The sequence below is a fragment of the Xenopus tropicalis genome, chromosome 10, assembly GCF_000004195.4.
Source record: "Xenopus tropicalis strain Nigerian chromosome 10, UCB_Xtro_10.0, whole genome shotgun sequence".
Classification (NCBI taxonomy): Eukaryota; Metazoa; Chordata; class Amphibia; order Anura; family Pipidae; genus Xenopus; species Xenopus tropicalis.
The window spans coordinates 51739729-51754891 of record NC_030686.2 but is presented as its reverse complement, the minus strand read 5'-3'; the positions used below and the strand labels follow the sequence as shown (position 1 = coordinate 51754891).

General features: G+C 52.3%; 1 long non-coding RNA gene across 1 annotated transcript; it reads left to right on the top strand.

Moving 5' to 3' along the window:
• Positions 1–1025: 1025 nt before the first annotated feature.
• LOC105945901 lies at positions 1026–6514 on the top strand. The gene is made up of 2 exons (XR_004220695.1): positions 1026–5413; positions 5856–6514. It is a non-coding gene; the product is annotated as an uncharacterized LOC105945901 (long non-coding RNA).
• The last annotated feature ends 8649 nt before the right edge of the window (positions 6515–15163 follow it).

The window sequence follows — 15163 nt, the reverse complement described above, 5'->3', positions numbered from 1 at the left end:
GCACTATAATGGGGTCCCTGAATCAAACGGCCCAGTGGTACCGGCGCAGGGCAGTATTTATAGGCACTATAGTGGGGCTCCCGAAGCAAACGCCCCAGTGGTACCGGCGCAGGGCAGTATTTATAGGCACTATAGTGGGGTTCCTGAAGCAAACGCCCCAATGGTACCGGCGCAGGACAGTATTTATAGGCACTATAGTGGGGTTCCTGAAGCAAACGGCCCAGTGGTACCCGGCGCAGGGCAGTATTTATAGGCACTATAGTGGGGTTCCCGAAGCAACGCCCCAGTGGTACCGGCGCAGGGCAGTATTTATTAGGCACTATAGTGGGGTTCCTGAAGCAAACGCCCCAATGGTACCGGCGCAGGACAGTATTTATAGGCACTATAGTGGGGTTCCTGAAGCAAACGGCCCAGTGGTACCGGCGCAGGGCAGTATTTATAGGCACTATAGTGGGGTTCCCGAAGCAAACGCCCCAGTGGTACCGGCGCAGGGCAGTATTTATAGGCACTATAGTGGGGTTCCCGAAGCAAACGCCCCAATGGTACCGGCGCAGGACAGTATTTATAGGCACTATAGTGGGGTTCCTGAAGCAAACGCCCCAGTGGTACCGGCGCAGGGCAGTATTTATAGGCACTATAGTGGGGTTCCTGAAGCAAACGCCCCAGTGGTACCGGCGCAGGGCAGTATTTATAGGCACTATAGTGGGGTTCCTGAAGCAAACGCCCCAATGGTACCGGCGCAGGACAGTATTTATAGGCACTATAGTGGGGTTCCTGAAGCAAACGCCCCAGTGGTACCGGCGCAGGACAGTATTATTAGGCACTATAGTGGGGTTCCTGAAGCAAACGCCCCAATGGTACCGGCGCAGGGCAGTATTTATAGGCACTATAGTGGGGTTCCTGAAGCAAACGCCCCAGTGGTACCGGCGCAGGGCAGTATTTATAGGCACTATAGTGGGGTTCCTGAAGCAAACGCCCCAGTGGTACCGGCGCAGGGCAGTATTTATAGGCACTATAGTGGGGTTCCTGAAGCAAACGCCCCAGTGGTACCGGCGCAGGGCAGTATTTATAGGCACTATAGTGGGGTTCCTGAAGCAAACGCCCCAGTGGTACCAGCACAGCGCAGCACTACATTATATTTTAGTTACTTTACAACACTTCTATGTTTTTAGTTTTACTGTTCCTTTAAAGGAAGAGATGTAGGCAGCTGTCTGCCTTCTCTATGTGAGACTGAACATGAAAGTGGCCAGTTACAGGGTGTGGGCTTTAGGCCCCCGGTTGGGCACTTTGGCAGACAGTCATGCAGTCCTGTTTGGTACCCGGCAGTCTGTACAGACATGAGATTGTGTGAGTGAAGCGGAGGCAGGTATGGGTGTGAGAGGGGCCACAGAGTAGCCCTGTGACCAATCCCATCAGCTTGTCTGAGTGGCCATGCTAATGTGCGGCCAAGGATCTGTGGCTGTGTATGGATGTAAATCTGCTGGTGGGCCAATAGCAAAGCAGCATTACACTGGCCATGGCCCTTCCTTACTGGGCAGTTATATGGTGAGCAGGGCAATGGCCAACCCTTGCTCCATTGGGTAACACCGGCTCAGCCAATCAGCTTCTCCCCATCTGAGCATCAGTGTCCCAGGCTGGGTACCGGGAGGCCTCTCTCATTACATTCATTTCTACCGACCCACATCCCCACACATACAGATAAATATGGCTGCCCCCATACAGTGTGGGGGAGGGGATATTGGATGTGCGCTGATGTAATAGCGCCTCACTCGGGAGCCATGTTCCCCTGTCGGTAGGTTTGCTAGAACATTCTATAGAAAGAGTGGCATGGTGATGCCTGTTTTATTCAGCCCTCTGTGTCAGTGGGCGGAGTCATCTCAGCAGTGTCCCAAAGCATTAGCGATAGTAGGCGGTGTAGTTAGTATGTGCCTACGTACATAGACTCTCCCTATGCTGCTCACTCTGATCCCATTATCTTTCTACCTTCCGCTACTACTCGACTGCCATAGTCTCAGCCCCTAATGGGGCAGCTGGGCAATACTGTGCCCTTTGGCAGGCTTACAGCGGGCACGCTAGACAGGTGCCAGCCCGGGCCCTGCAGTATCTGGGCTAAATCCATTCATGGTTCTGATGGCTCAGTGGTTTCTAACTTGCAACCTTCCTCTTTTTATCTAGAAAGTGTAACAGAGATGGTTTGGAAAGTACTGCTCCAACTGTGCATAACCTTCTGTTGCTGGAGTGGGGGCAGTTATGTGTATTTTGTGCTTTATAGGCAGGCCACGGAAGCTGCACCTTGGTTAATTCAATTTATGTTTCTGTTAACTAGCAAACAGCATGTCAGCTACTTACTGGCACAGGCGCCAGTCCCCAGAAGTGCCAGTGCAGGTTAGTTGGTACCTGTAAGTACTCCTCTTCCTTCTTCTTCTACTTTCATGATAACTAACGTACTACTGTGGGGTAATGCTGATACGCGCCAGTCTGCTCCCTATGGCTTTGTCACCCCACCCCCCAAAGAGAGCGCCCCTTCTCTCAGCTGGGGGGCAGCATAGGCTGTGTGGGACAGGAGTGCCCTTATGCATGTCTGTCTCTCTCTGCACTCCTTATAGCTGCCTCCTTCCTTGCACTCTTTCTGAGCTCTCAGCCCCGACCCATCACAGCTCCTCCCCTCACGGTGTGTGTGTGTATCCCCCGCCCACATTGCCACATAGTGACATGGCTAATGGATACCCTTGGATTTGCTTGTCACATGATGGCCCAATGAGCAATTCATAGGCCAATATCTGTTGGATACAAACCCAGATATAATTGCAGAACCCCGTAGGCAAGCCATTCAGTCTGTCCATTTGTATCAATGGCTAAATGGCTTTGCCCTAATAATGGGGGCAGGCATGTTGTTACCTGCCCCCCACCCACAGCCATGCCCCATTCATATGGGGGCATTATTGTCCCTGGCCTGCTAGTAGAGAGTGAAAAAGCCTGCGCTTCCCTGTAGCAGGCCAGTCGGGGGTACAGATGGAACCCCATAAGCCCACGCTTCCCTGTAGCAGGCCAGTTGGGGGTACAGATGGAACCCCATAAGCCTGTGCTTCCCTGTAGTAGGCCAGTCGGGGGTACAGATGGAACCCCATAAGCCCGCGCTTCCCTGTAGCAGGCCAGTCGGGAGTACAGATGGAACCCCATAAGCCCACGCTTCCCTGTAGTAGGCCAGTCGGGGGTACAGATGGAACCCCATAAGCCCGCGCTTCCCTGTAGCAGGCCAGTCGGGGGTACAGATGGAACCCCATAAGCCCGCGCTTCCCTGTAGCAGGCCAGTCGGGGGTACAGATGGAACCCCATAAGCCCGCGCTTCCCTGTAGCAGGCCAGTCAGTGGTACAGATGAAACCCCATAAGCTCGCGCTTCCCTGTAGCAGGCCAGTCGGGAGTACAGATGGAACCCCATAAGCCCGCGCTTCCCTGTAGCAGGCCAGTCGGGGGTACAGATGAAACCCCATAAGCCTGCGCTTCCCTGTAGCAGGCCAGTCGGGGGTACAGATGGAACTCCATAAGCCCGCGCTTCCCTGTAGCAGGCCAGTCGGGGGTACAGATGGAACCCCATAAGCCTGTGCTTCCCTGTAGCAGGCCAGTCGGGGGTACAGATGGAACCCCATAAGCCCGCGCTTCCCTGTAGCAGGCCAGTCGGGGGTACAGATGGAACCCCATAAGCCCGCGCTTCCCTGTAGCAGGCCAGTCGGGGGAACAGATGGAACCCCATAAGCCCGCGCTTCCCTGTAGCAGGCCAGTCGGGGTACAGATGGAACCCCATAAGCCCGCTCTTCCCTGTAGCAGGCCAGTCGGGGGTACAGATGGAACCCCATAAGCCCGCGCTTCCCTGTAGCAGGCCAGTCGGGGGTACAGATGGAACCCCCATAAGCCCGCGCTTCCCTGTAGCAGGCCAGTCGGGGGTACAGATGGAACTCCATAAGCCCGCGCTTCCCTGTAGCAGGCCAGTCGGGGGTACAGATGGAACTCCATAAGCCCGCGCTTCCCTGTAGCAGGCCAGTCGGGGGTACAGATGAAACCCCATAAGCCCGCGCTTCCCTGTAGCAGGCCAGTCGGGGGTACAGATGAAACCCCATAAGCCCGTGCTTCCCTGTAGCAGGCCAGTCGGGGGTACAGATGAAACCCCATAAGCCCGCGCTTCCCTGTAGCAGGCCAGTCGGGGGTACAGATGGAACCCCATAAGCCCGCGCTTCCCTGTAGCAGGCCAGTCGGGGGTACAGATGGAACCCCATAAGCCCGCGCTTCCCTGTAGCAGGCCAGTCGGGGGTACAGATGGAACCCCATAAGCCCGCGCTTCCCTGTAGCAGGCCAGTCGGGGGTACAGATGGAACCCCATAAGCCCGCGCTTCCCTGTAGCAGGCCAGTCGGGGGTACAGATGGAACCCCATAAGCCCGCGCTTCCCTGTAGCAGGCCAGTCGGGGGTACTGCCCCATATTTAGAGGAAAGCAAGGGTTCCAGTTATGTATGAGCGGAACTTGGGAAAGCTATGCAGCTGCAATACCATGTTTAAAGGCCAAGTTATTCTCTGTGTTGTTTAGTTTTGCACCACCGTGAGTTAGAAGGTGACCCTTGCAGCCTTTCCCATGTAAGAGCCATGGAGATTTCTCACAGTGCCAGCCTGTAGTTATATCCAGGCTCTGTGTGCATTGTTAGTAACATCAGGGGATCGTCTCTCAGTGTTAATAAGCCAAACCTTACATTGCTTTATTAAGTACAGTTCCATTTCCCATGTGGTCTGTGAGGCCACTGTGCCCTGAGTGAGTGGCCAGTAGAGCAGTCTCCCCTGCCACTGTGTTATGGGACAGCACATCTCTCTCTGTTAGGGCTGAAACTTGTTTATGTGCATTTTATTTACCTGTCAATTCGTCTATTCAAGGAAAAGCCCTTAAACATTGGATCACTGCTTGGGTATGAGATGCATGGGAAGCACGCAGTAAAGCCCTATGTTCTGTGCCGCTGAACTAGGTACGGTCTAACCCATTCCCTGCTATGTGCCAGTCCCTGCAGACCGGGCACCCTAATAGGCAAGGTATGGTCTGACCCGCACCCTAATAGGCAAGGTAAGGTCTGACCCGTGCCCTGTTATGTACCAGTCCCTACAGACTGCAGGCCGGCACCCTAGTAGGCAAGGTATGGTCTGACCCGCACCCTAATAGGTAAGGTCTAACCCGTGCCCTGTTATGTACCAGTCCCTGCAGACTGCAGGCCGGCACCCTAATAGGCAAGGTATGGTCTGACCCGCACCCTAATAGGTAAGGTTTGACCCGCACCCTAATAGGTAAGGTCTAACCCGTGCCCTGTTATGTACCAGTCCCTGCAGGCCGGCACCCTAATAGGTAAGGTATGGTCTGACCCGCACCCTAATAGGTAAGGTCTGACCCGCACCCTAATAGGTAAGGTCTGACCCGCACCCTAATGGGTAAGGTCTGACCCGCACCCTAATAGGTAAGGTCTGACCCGCACCCTAATAGGTAAGGTCTGACCCGCACCCTAATAGGTAAGGTCTGGCCCGCACCCTAATAGGTAAGGTCTGGCCCGCACCCTAATAGGTAAGGTCTGGCCCGCACCCTAATAGGTAAGGTCTGGCCCGCACCCTAATAGGTAAGGTCTGGCCCGCACCCTAATAGGTAAGGTCTGGCCCGCACCCTAATAGGTAAGGTCTGGCCCGCACCCTAATAGGTAAGGTCTGGCCCGCACCCTAATAGGTAAGGTCTGGCCCGCACCCTAATAGGTAAGGTCTGGCCCGCACCCTAATAGGTAAGGTCTGGCCCGCACCCTAATAGGTAAGGTCTGGCCCGCACCCTAATAAGTAAGGTCTAACCCGTGCCCTGCTATGTACCAGTCCCTACAGACTGCAGGCCGGGCACCCTAATAGGCAAGATATGGTCTGACCCGCACCCTAATAGGTAAGGTCTAACCCGTGCCCTGTTATGTGCCAGTCCCTATAGACTTCAGGCCGGGCACCCTAATAGGTATGGTCTGACCCGTGCCCTGTTATGTGCCAGTCGCTACAGACTGCAGGCCGGCACCCTAATAGGTAAGGTCTGACCTGTGCCCTGTTATGTGCCAGTCCCTACCAACTGCAGGCCGGGCACCCTAATAGGTAAGGTCTAACCCGTGCCCTGTTATGTGCCAGTCCCTACCAGCTGCAGGCCGGGCACCCCACACCCAACACGGGCTGCGTTGTGCCGACATGGCAAAGCACCGGTTTGCGCCAACAAGTCTCCCAGGTATGTATGATACGTGGCCCTTTCCTGCTGCATAGTGCAGCCCCTGCTAACTCACCTGAGTGGCCTTTTCTACTAATATCACAGATTTTCACCTTTCTAGTATGATGTAGAGACAATTTGCAATTGGTCTTCATTTTGTTATGATTTGCTGGGTTTGAATTATTTGGCTTTTTGTTCAGCAGGAATGTTCTTAAAGGAACGCTGTCATCCAAATAAAAGTATTATTGGTGCTCGAAGACCCGGTCTCCTTGATTGAGTGATTCATTTCTGTGCATCCGTAATGGTACGTGCTGGCGCTTCCATTCAGCAGCACTGCTGTCTCGCTTTATGGCCTGTTTCCTACTGTACTGAGGCAAAGCTCCAGGGGCTCAGATTGGCAGGGAAGGTAGTCACTTCTCCCACCTATTTGTGGGGTGGGGGGAAGGTTCTGGCCCAATAGAAAGCATTGCTGGCGCCAGTAGGACTGTGCTTCTGCCAACTCAGCGCCCTGTATATTGCTTCCCTCTATAATGTTCCTATCTGCACATGTTCCTCCCCACATATCCCGGCTGCTGGGGGCTACAGTCAGGGACCACCCCTCTTATCATTAGTACTTTTACGTACTGGCTTTTTCTCCTTTATTATCGGTAACCTGGGCATAGAAATAGATACAAATGAAAGATGCGACAGTCACACTGTGAGTCTTTATTTTAATGAAGATATTGGAAAGAACATAAACAGGGTTCATAATCATTCCAGCCATGGATATGGGGTGTCTCCGTGATACAGTACAGAAAGAAAGGGGACAGGTAGGAGAAGCCTTACATACAATGCTACTAATACCCTCCTGCTATAGAGTTTATATAACAAGCAAATGTTCCCGGGGCCAGCTTAGTGTCAAGCCATGTTTTATCACCTTTGTGTGGGCCCCTCGGGCCTGTAAGTAAGCTTGATAGGGGGGAGAGTTTGTTAATGAAACTGACCCGCTGGTACACGATCTTCCACCAGGCCCAGTAAGCGAGTCACTGGGGAGCAGGCATTCGCTAACGCCAGGTGTTTCATTTCTTCACCCCAAAGGTTCTGTATTGGGGGGGCAATACCAATGCATGCTGGGTGCCGGAGATGTCAGGCATTGGAGACATCCTTTCTGCAATTAGCGTAGTACTGCCCCCCAATACAGAACTGACCCCTCGTTTGAAGTTTTATAGGGGTAATATATAACTGATGGATGAATTTATACTGAATTAGTTTGTCCCACAAGGAGATGAAAGCCCCGTACAGCGAATCAGGAGCTGTTGCCAGTGATGCTGGGCTCTAGTAACGGTGAGGGACCTATAAAGTCTACATGTCTGTTCCTTCTGGCCTGGGTCACGTAGAAGTATTTCCACCTGGGGAGTATTGTAGGTATGCATGGCGGAATTGGAGGTACCTATAAAATGGTAAATCTGGCTTGTTGAGCTTTGTCTTTGGGGAATGTCTGATTAGTCAGAATGTCCCCCAGGAATTTCAGGCCTAGTACTGGCCAGTCTGTAAAGTCTTGGAGGGGTCTGTAGGGGGATAGATTGGAATTTCTCCACAGGCGAAGGTAAGGAGAAATGATAGGAGGAGTATGCCCCCAGTGTCTATCCTCCAGGCTCCAAAGGAGGTGGATATCGTGCTTGGATAGTCATCATAGTTTGTATGGCAGGTATTTATTAGCCTCTAAGGAGCCTAGCCTACAGGCCTGGAGCAAAGGCCACACCACTCTGGAGCCAACTGTGCATGTAGTGGGTTTGGCTGGCCTAGAAATAAAGGTGTAGGGCTAGGGAGCTCCAGGCTATACGTGGGGACTCATTGGCCTAGAAATAAAGGTGTGAGTGAGGTAGGGCTAGGCCGCCTTTATCAAGCGGGGCTGCTAGGGAGCTCCAGGCTATACGTGGGGGACTCGTTGGCCTAGAAATAAAAGGTGTGAGGTAGGGCTAGGCCGCCTTTATCAAGCGGGGCTGCTAGGGAGCTCCAGGCTATACGTGGGGGACTCGTTGGCCTAGAAATAAAGGTGTGAGGTAGGGCTAGGCCGCCTTTATCAAGCGGGGCTGCTAGGGAGCTCCAGGCTATACGTGGGGGACTCGTTGGCCTAGAAATAAAGGTGTGAGGTAGGGCTAGGCCGCCTTTATCAAGCGGGGCTGCTAGGGAGCTCCAGGCTATACGTGGGGGACTCGTTGGCCTAGAAATAAAGGTGTGAGGTAGGGCTAGGCCGCCTTTATCAAGCGGGGCTGCTAGGGAGCTCCAGGCTATACGTGGGGGACTCGTTGGCCTAGAAATAAAGGTGTGAGGTAGGGCTAGGCCGCCTTTATCAAGCGGGGCTGCTAGGGAGCTCCAGGCTATACGTGGGGGACTCGTTGGCCTAGAAATAAAAGGTGTGAGGTAGGGCTAGGCCGCCTTTATCAAGCGGGGCTGCTAGGGAGCTCCAGGCTATACGTGGGGGACTCGTTGGCCTAGAAATAAAGGTGTGAGGTAGGGCTAGGCCGCCTTTATCAAGCGGGGCTGCTAGGGAGCTCCAGGCTATACGTGGGGGACTCGTTGGCCTAGAAATAAAGGTGTGAGGTAGGGCTAGGCCGCCTTTATCAAGCGGGGCTGCTAGGGAGCTCCAGGCTATACGTGGGGGACTCGTTGGCCTAGAAATAAAGGTGTGAGGTAGGGCTAGGCCGCCTTTATCAAGCGGGGCTGCTAGGGAGCTCCAGGCTATACGTTGGGACACAGTGGCCTAGAAATAAAGGTGTGAGGTAGGGCTAGGCCGCCTTTATCAAGCGGGGCTGCTAGGGAGCTCCAGGCTATACGTGGGGGACTCGTTGGCCTAGAAATAAAGGTGTGAGGTAGGGCTAGGCTGCCTTTATCAAGCGGGGCTGCTAGGGAGCTCCAGGCTATACGTGGGGGACTCGTTGGCCTAGAAATAAAAGGTGTGAGGTAGGGCTAGGCCGCCTTTATCAAGCGGGGCTGCTAGGGAGCTCCAGGCTATACGTGGGGGACTCGTTGGCCTAGAAATAAAAGGTGTGAGGTAGGGCTAGGCCGCCTTATCAAGCGGGGCTGCTAGGGAGCTCCAGGCTATACGTGGGGGACTCGTTGGCCTAGAAATAAAGGTGTGAGGTAGGGCTAGGCCGCCTTTATCAAGCGGGGCTGCTAGGGAGCTCCAGGCTATACGTGGGGGACTCGTTGGCCTAGAAATAAAGGCGGCCTAGCCCTACCTCACACCTTTATTTCTAGGCCAACGAGTCCCCCACGTATAGCCTGGAGCTCCCTAGCAGCCCCGCTTGATAAAGGCGGCCTAGCCCTACCTCACACCTTTATCAAGCGGGGCTGCTAGGGAGCTCCAGGCTATACGTGGGGGACTCGTTGGCCTAGAAATAAAGGCGTAAGTGTACCTTTATTAAGCGGGGCTGCTAGGGAGCTCCAGGCTATATGTGGGGACTCGTTGGCCTAGTAGCTGCTACTAAGTAGCTCCGTGTGTCCTCACCCTAAAGGCTGATTCGGCTTCTTCAAGCTGTGCCTTGGCTAGTTTCCTAGCTATTTCCCTGATTAGTGCACCTCTGGCTGCTGCTTTAGAAGCTTCCCATACAGTATGAGGAGTAGCAGTATCCTGGTTGGGGGTGCCCAGTGCTCCCCTTGGGGGCGCTCCATGACCTGAGTGTTAGCCAGAGGGGACATAATTGCCAACCTGTTCCCCCCGTGACCCCTGTTGCTAGGGGAGAGGGATGAGAGAGCAGGATTCTGTGGGCCGCTCAGCTATGAATGTTGAGGTGAAGGTGTCGCCGGCCAGTTTCCCCCTCAGCCAGGTTTGAGGAGCAGTTCCTGCGCAATCTGTTCCCCACGTCGTGCCTTTGCACCATGGAAGGTTTGTTATTGGAGCAGTAATACCCTCCGGCGTGCCAATGTGCCTCTGTAGTGCCTTCTCTTTGGTACAGGGTGCTGGGGCAGGGCACTATCAGGTATCGGGGCATCAGTTTTAGCAGTAGCCACAGAGTGCTAGCAGCCCCACGTGCTGCTCCCCAAAAATAGAAGGACATGGGATTCTCTCAGCCCTGGGGGGCACCCCTTGTCTTGGGCTTGTTCTGTGCAACTGTATTTCCTGTGCCAAACCTCCGAGGGCCCCTGGGCCTAGGGCAGCAGCTTTACAGGGGGGCCCTTGGGTGCCTATACACTTCAAGAAAAACCTGCTTCCGCCCACCGACGGACACTTTAGGCTCTGGGTGGGCACCTTGTTAATAAGGGTGGCAGTGCCCTGGGCATGTGTTTAGCATGGTATCTCTGAGTTTGATTCCAGCCTCAGCCCTGTATTAAAGCTGAACTTTGCTTTAAAGCTTGGGGTATTCAGCACTATCTGTAGGCGTAGATATAAGGCTCCTTATAGATATAAGGGAGGCATTTGCCCTATAATTAGAGGAATGTTCTTACATGACAGCAGTCAGGATTGAACTCAGGCCTTGTTGGTATAAGGCAGCCGCCCTAACCATGCAGCCATTGGCTCAGTCCCTGGGCTCTGCTCATTCTATACAGGCACTAACTGCTCACGCACAGCATTATAAAGAGCTTCTGGGAATCAAACTCACGGCCCTGGGCCCTAACACAGGGGCAATATGTCAGTACAGGAGAGGCAGCAGGACAAGCAGCTACGGTGGCTCAGTGGGTAGCTCAGTCCTGAGTTCCATTCCCCGGCGGGGTGTTCTGTTTGGGTGTTTCTATGGGAAGGTTTTGCCCCTATATAGATAAAGGGAAGAGTTGGAAGCTGTGCCCTAGGGTGGCACATGGGGTTAGTGCCGCTGCGTAGCGGTGCTTGAGTCCTGAGTTCAATTCCAGCCAGAGCACTATCCGTGAGGTGAGCGGTGCCTGAGTTCCTTTCCCTGGAGGGGCGCTCTGTTTGGGTGTTTCTATGGGAAGGTTTTGCCCCTATATAGATAAAGGGAAGAGCTGGAAGCTGTGCCCCGGGGTGGCACGTGGGGTTAGTGCTGCTGCGTAGCGGTGCTTGAGTCCTGAGTTCAATTCCAGCCTGAGCACTATCCGTGAGGTGAGCGGCGCCTGAGACCTGAGCGGCACAGGGGGTAGCGCTGCTGCGTAGCGGTGCCTGAGTCCAACACAAAGTGTGTAACCGCCAGTCACTGTGCGGCACGGGTGCCTCAGGCGGGTAGTGCGCTTACGGGCCGCTACCTGCAGGGAGTTTGCATGTTCTCCGTGTGTGTGCGTGGGCTCCGGCCCACGCTGTAAAAACATGCTTCTTAATTGGCCCCGCCCCTCTTGTAATAACACTGTCATAGGTGCTAGTGACCCCCACAGATCATGCTCAGGTTAGAATCGAACTCAGGACCCAACGGCTCCACTGTCACAGGGGCCCCTTTACTGCTCGGCCCCAACATTAGCCTGAGAGGTAACGGAGGCCTTTCTGGATTAGAAATCTAGAAAGACTCTAATCTGGGAAAAAGAAGAGTCTGCTCAAAGAATTTAGATTAGATTCTCTAATAATAGAATCTAGAAATAAATCTAATAGGAATTAGAATCTCTAGAAATTAGAAATAATCAAACCTAGGAATAAGAATCTAGAAATAAGAATCTTAATCTAATCTAGGAATAAATCGAATCTAGAAATAAGAATCTTAATCTAATCTAGGAATAAATCTAATCTAAGAATCTAGAAATAAGAATCTTTTCTAGATATTTATTTCTAGATTCTTAGATTAGATTTATTTCTAGATTAAGATTCTTATTTCTAGATTCTTAGATTAGATTTATTTCTAGATTAGATTTAGATTTATTTCTAGATTAGATTCTTAGATTAGATTTATTTCTAGATTAGGATTCTTATTTCTAGATTCTTAGATTAGATTTATTTCTAGATTAGATTTAGATTTATTTCTAGATTAAGATTCTTAGATTAGATTTATTTCTAGATTCTTATTCCTAGGTTTGATTATTTCTAATTCCTAGAGATTCTAATTCCTATTAGATTTATTTCTAGATTCTATTATTAGAGAATCTAATCTAAATTCTTTGAGCAGACTCTTCTTTTTCCCAGATTAGAGTCTTTCTAGATTTCTAATCCAGAAAGGCCTCCGTTACCTCTCAGGCTAATGTTGGGGCCGAGCAGTAAAGGGGCCCCTGTGACAGTGGAGCCGTTGGGTCCTGAGTTCGATTCTAACCTGAGCATGATCCGTGGGGGTCACTAGCGCCTATGACAGTGTTATTACAAGAGGGGCGGGGCCAATTAAGAAGCATGTTTTTACAGCGTGGGCCAGAGCCCACGCACACACACGGAGAACATGCAAACTCCCTGCAGGTAGCAGCCCGTAAGCGCACTACCTGCCTGAGGCACCCGTGGCGCACAGTGTCTGGCGGTTACACACTTTGTGTTGGACTCAGGCACCGCTACGCAGCAGCGCTACCCCCTGTGCCGCTCAGGTCTCAGGCGCCGCTCACCTCACGGATAGTGCTCAGGCTGGAATTGAACTCAGGACTCAAGCACCGCTACGCAGCAGCACTAACCCCACGTGCCACCCCGGGGCACAGCTTCCAACTCTTCCCTTTATCTATATAGGGGCAAAACCTTCCCATAGAAACACCCAAACAGAGCACCCCGCTGGGGAATGGAACTCAGGACTCGGCCACCAAGGACAGAGGCGCTAACCATTGAGCCACCGTAGCTGCCTGCCCTGCCCACCTCTCCTGTACTGACATATTGTTCCTGTGTTACAGCCCCGGGGCCGTGAGTTTGATTCCCAGAAGCTCTTTATAACACTGTGAGTGAGCAGTTAGTGCCTGTATAGAATGAGCAGAGCCCAGGGACTGAGCCAATGGCTGCATGGTTAGGGCAGCTGCCTTATACCAACAAGGCCTGAGTTCAATCCTGACTGCCGTCATGTAAGAACCTCTAATTATAGGGCAAATGCCCCCCTTATATGTCTAAAGAGCCTTTGGGTACAGATAGCGCTGAAATATTCTGTATTTGGCGCCCACTCACTGCCAGAATGGCCAAAGCCCCCGGTGAGATTGGTTGCAGATTTATACACACCTTAGGGCCATGACTTGCAGCGAGATATCAGCTACTGTGGGAGACTAATCTCCCGGAATAATAATACTACTCCCGGGAACGCCGGATACTCTGGGGGGGGGCGCCACATTCACTCTCACCGTTGGCTTAGCGAGCCCTGATGCACCTTGTTTGCATTTATATTTCTATTGTCCCAAATGGCACAGGGGCCCAAATTGAGTCTTCGCTGGCTTAGGGGCCCCTATGGGCCTTTGAGCAGTTTCCTGAATGGCAGGTCCATCTGGAATCTGGGTTCGAGCTTCAGGCTCAGCTATGCGGATGGGGTTAAACATGGCTCATTAAATATGGTAAAACTCAATTAAAGGAACAGGAGCTATACGCCAACAGTGATGCCAGTCACGCGCCATACGCCAACAGCGAGTGCCTGCTCCCTTCATACAATTGGGTCCTGCACCCACCCGACAAGCCATTGTGCCTTATTAACAATAATTAGTACCAATTAAGAAAGGGAAACAAGAGCCGTAGGGCTATGGTGGGGACTAGAGTGAATGTGATCCAACCGTTGAGATGCCCCCCTGTGAGAGTAGCTGGGGGCCAAGTTGCCACCAAGGAATGGTGTGGGCAGGGGGGTATCATTCATTTCCATGGGTACATGCTAGGATAGAGTGGTGCCTTTAGCCATCGCAATGTTGGCAGGGGATTGGGATGGCCTATATTTGCCTATAAGGCACCGTATAATGGTTTCAGCAGGGGGGGCTTGTACTTTTAATAAGTGACAGTGTGAGGCTACTGCTACTATTACTAGTAGTGCTGGACTAGTTATACTGCGCTGTATTAGACTAGTTATACTGCGCTGTATACAGTGGCTTGCAAAAGTATTCGGCCCCCTTGAACTTTTCCACATTTTGTCACATTACAGCCACAAACATGAATCAATTTTATTGGAATTCCCCGGGAAAGCCCAATACAAAGTGGGGTACACGGGAGAGACCAATACAAAGTGGGGTACACGGGAGAGACCAATACAAAGTGGGGTACACGGGAGAGACCAATACAAAGTGGGGTACACGTGAGAAGTGGAAGGAAAATCAGACATGATTCCAAACATTTGTTACAAATAAATAAGTGCAAAGTGGGGTGTGCGTAATTATTCAGCCCCCTTTGGTCTGAGTGCAGTCAGTTGCCCATAGACATTGCCTGATGAGTGCTAATGACTAAATAGAGTGCCCCTGTGTGTAATCTAATGTCAGTACAAATACAGCTGCTCTGTGACGGCCTCAGAGGTTGCTAAGGGAATATTGGGAGCAACAACACCATGAAGCCCAAAGAACACACCAGACAGGTCAGGGATAAAGTTATTGAGAAATATAAAGCAGGCTTAGGCTACAAACAGATTCCCAAAGCCTTGAACCTCCCACGGAGCCCTGTTCCACCGATCATTCAGAAATGGCAGGAGTATGGCACAACTGTAACCCTACCCAGGCACGGCCCCCCCCTAAACTCACAGGCCCAACAAGCGCTGATCAGAAATGCAGCCAAGGGGCCCATGGTGACTCTGGGGGGGCTGCAGGGATCTACAGCTCAGGGGGGGGAATCTGTCCATAGGCAACTATTAGTCGGGCACTGCACAAAGTTGGCCTTTATGGGAGAGGGGCAAGAAGAAAGCCATTGGTAACAGAAAACCATAAGAAGTCCCGTTTGCAGTTTGCCACAAGCCATGTGGGGGGGGGGGGGGGGGGGGGGGGGCAGCAAACATGTGGGAGAAGGGGCTCTGGTCAGATGAGACCAAAATGGAACTTTTTGGCCAAAATGCAAAACGCTATGTGTGGCGGAAACTAACACTGCACATCACTCTGAACCCCCATCCCCACTGTCACATATGGTGGGGCAGCATCATGCTC